This window comes from Dioscorea cayenensis, chromosome 16 (genome assembly GCF_009730915.1).
Source record: "Dioscorea cayenensis subsp. rotundata cultivar TDr96_F1 chromosome 16, TDr96_F1_v2_PseudoChromosome.rev07_lg8_w22 25.fasta, whole genome shotgun sequence".
Classification (NCBI taxonomy): Eukaryota; Viridiplantae; Streptophyta; class Magnoliopsida; order Dioscoreales; family Dioscoreaceae; genus Dioscorea; species Dioscorea cayenensis.
In genome coordinates this window covers 11535064-11539102 of record NC_052486.1, presented here as the reverse complement: position 1 = coordinate 11539102, position 4039 = coordinate 11535064, and the positions used below count along the sequence as shown (strand labels likewise).

The 4039-nt window shown below is 38.8% G+C and overlaps 1 pseudogene; it reads right to left on the bottom strand.

Annotated features, from left to right (window-relative positions):
• Positions 1 to 1550: 1550 nt before the first annotated feature.
• LOC120279187 lies at positions 1551 to 3455 on the bottom strand (annotated as a pseudogene).
• Between the last annotated feature and the right edge of the window lie 584 nt (positions 3456 to 4039).

The window sequence follows — 4039 nt, the reverse complement described above, 5'->3', positions numbered from 1 at the left end:
ATCGTCGTAGTCTACATTCAAATACCTTTTCTGATATATGTGACATCAATTCCTCAGAGACCCATTTTAAGCTATTTTGGATTAGAATTTGCAACTCATCTGTGAAACAAAATATTTATAAGAGACCATGTAGAAGGTCAATTGAATATGAAACAGAATAGTGACTTCTGCAGTGTTTCTTAAACATTATTCCTTAATTGCCTAGTATCAGTTAAAAGCTTGCAATATCTATGATTTAGAACAGACAGTTACAATTACCATAATCTGAGGTATCATGGTTTAGCGTTTCTTGTTGTCTAGATGTAAGAGTTGATATTATATTATACAAGATTTTATGTGCTTCCTATGATAGAAATTTTGTATGACACCAGCTCACCTATTGCATATGCTATATTTTGACATCTAATGGCCACATGTCTCATTGCTCACCTATTGCATATGCTATATTTTAACATCTAATGGCCACATGTCTCATTGCTCACATATTTCAGGCCAACCAAATAGTTCGTTACATCATCTCTCTGTGTTTCATTTAACCGAAATTGCTTCATTGCTTCAAAATCCTGCACCGCAATTCAGATATTATGATCTGGCATGCTTGGCTTATCCATAACTTATCATCCATATACATTTGTATATTCTTTAACAAAGTTTGCCCATGACTGCAACTTGGCAATCCATATATTATCTGCTACCCTGATTTTCAATATTCCTAATCTAATTCAAATTTGTGCAGGAAATATTTTCCCTTCAAAAGCTAGATGATACAACTAATAGTATAACAATTAGGAGCACAAATTGCAAGTTATTCAAACTCCACCCAAACACATAATTTATTATCATATCATCCCTTAGACAATAGACAAGTAAAATAACTTCCTGGTTGTACATTGGTGAACCTGCTAACTATATATACATACATATATATAATATATGTATGTATATATATAACAAGAGAATGAATTCGAAAAATCCAGAGTAACGAAACAACCAAATGAAAAGAAACTTGCAGGATGAAAGTGTATTTTAAGTATCTCGGGAGATCCAGTGTTTGTAGTCAATGAATTACACACATTAGTTAAACAGAATATATCAAGCAACTATAGCACAATAGGTACAGGGGAGAATTTCACATAGATCATCTAAACTAACCATCTCTCTCTCACAAACACACAAAGAATTTACATGTTTGCACACATGCCGTTAGTATTTGGACATTAGGACATACGGCCATACAAAACTGATATATTATGATTTATGACCCATTAACTAAGGATGCTAGAACAATAAAAATTTCACCTTTCTCAGGGTCTAATCAATTTGACCAGACAGGATAGTCTTCTCATGTTATTATGAATTTTTATGACTGTATTGTACCAATGATGAGGTCATACCTTCAAATGTAGTAGTTTTGTAGGCCAATCCCTGGAATTATAAGTTTTTAGTATATACACAATTGGTACAGCTCGCAAGGTTATTTACAAATAAATCCAATTAGTGAAGAAAATAATTTAGAGCCAGAATTGAGCAAAGGCTAACTACAATCAATATGAAAATTGTGAACAAAAACTTGTTCTTCACAATTCATTCTCTATAGTCAAGAAGTATTACAATAAATAGATACCATTGCAGCTAATTAGTTTGTCAAAACACATACATAACTCTCAAGGAAAGCACCTTAAGTCATACTTTACATGCAGTTGAATGTCAACTCAACCAAGTTCTTCATAAATACTCAAGCCTGCTTAAACTTTTAAAGATCATTAACTAAAGAACATAAGATGTGACTGACCATTCCATCTCTTGAAAGTCCATCCACTTCAGTTCTTGTAGGTAAATTGACGCGTCTCTTGCTCATCCCTCGAGATCTCTTCGAGAAAAGCTTTGCAATCTGCAATTGGGTCTTTGCAATTATCTTTGTTCTCTTAAGCTCCATCTCCCCCCGCTTGATATCTGCCTCCACTCTCATCCTCTCATAGTCCTTGTACACCTCCAGCCTTGCTTGCTCAATCTTCAAGATCGAACGCGCCAGTAATCTGATACTCTCAGCCACTTCATTCCCAGATCTTTTCCTCCGCTTAGTACGGCCATTAGCCGTCTCCACCCCATCTGCAACGCACTGTGGAGCACTCAGATCACTATCAGTTCCCCTGCACACTTTCTTCCCATGGTTATCACCATTATTCACAAGAGTGTTGAGATTAACTGGCAACGTATTCGATGCATCATCTCTGTTGCTATCCTGCAAGCGTTCATCAACATCCAAGTCTGCTTCCAACTTTGGTGGAGCCTGAACATCAGCATTATTTTCTGACCTTAGTTGAGCCAGAGAACTTGTTGTCCCTTTCAGCAAATTATCCATCCCGTGCATAGAACTGCCACGAAGAACAAGAATTGGGCAGGTGGGTAATTGCTGACTCAGCCCGGTACCTCTTCTTCATGGACTCAATCTTATTCTTGCACTGACTAGGGGTCTTGAGGGCTTTGGTCCCAGAGCAACGGACTGATACTTCACGAGCAATGTCCTCCCAATCACTCCCCTTCAACTTAGCACGGTTGCGAAGAACCCACTTGGACTCATAGAAATCTAAAAGACACAAAACACCACCCTCACTCCACTCATCCCTCCGACTCTTGTCTGGGAGCCTAGGAATCGGCAATGAGGACTCCGGCTCTGGAGGATTGCTTCCAAACCCTTGTGCATTATCCATAACTCCCAAAAGTGTGAATTCACAACAAGAAATGGGTTTGGGGAATAAGATCACAACAAAGAAGGCCTCATCTTGATCAAATCAGAACTTTAATCAGGAATTTTCTAATTTGCAAAGGTTTAAGGGCCAGAAAACAAAGAGAATTCATACAAAATATGGTACCCTAAAAGTCCCACTTTTCAAACTTGGCCGAATTCTTGTACTTTTGCAGAAAAAATCCATATCGCTATGATCTCAATTCACAAACCCATCAATTAAAGAAGAAAGGTCTCATTTCCAGAAGACAATTTTTATGAAATTCATAGTATGCTTAGAAGAAAAAAAAAAGTTACTTACCTATCCTCTAAGGATAAAAAATGAAACACCTTAAGTTATGCACCGGAAACTAAATCTAAACAGTGCCCAAAGAATTTCAAACTTCTCGTGGGAAAAACCCAATCTGCGAATATTTCTTGAATCCATGGTTCAAAACAAAAGCAAGCACAAAAAATCTCAGACCTAGGAAAAAAAATCAGCTAAAAAATCCGAATTCGTACCCATTTGGGAAGAGATCAGGAAGCTCAAATTGCCCTTTTCCTCTACTCTATTGAAGCTCAAACGGATGTTGAACACAAGAGAAGAGGAAAGAGGGTATCAACGAATCTCTGTTCATAGCACAGTGTCCTCCAACTGCAGAAGTACACGTCGCGCGTTTTAATCCGTTAGATGAACAATAGGCCGGTGTTCTGTCAGAACGCATTAGCGCGCGAAGTGGATTCTCGCGTCACAGCTGTTGATTTTATGTGAAGACCCGTATGTTATAGACCATTCATTTGCCTCATGATGGGAATGCTCATGATGTTTAGGTGGATTTACGGTGGATCAAGAGGTTAGTTTGGGGATTTATGTGAGTCGGGAGTGGTGGAGTTTGACGTCAAGGGGGAATCGTAGTGGTCTGGTGCGTGGGACCGCCAACGAGTTCAAAAGATGTGTAGGGTCCATTTGATACGGATTGGTGGGGGCACTTGTGTTCCTGGTGCCGTCGTGGGTCTACCAGATGAACGGTTCAGATTAGTGTGAAGCAGGGTTCGCAATTCATTTGTTGAGCCTAGGCTGCAAACGAACCGAGCGAAGGTGGCGTGTGCTGAAAGGGGCTTAAAAAGCTAAAAAAAAAAACAAAAGAAAGAAACAGGATCAGGACACTAAAGCCACAACAACTTCCTCCACCAGCCAATTTGGAAACATGAGCCTCCTATGGGAAAGGGAGAACACCGGGTTCTTTAGAGCAAACTTCGAAAGCATATCCACTGCTTGATTGAGAATAGACTCTATCTGAACAGGTTCACAAT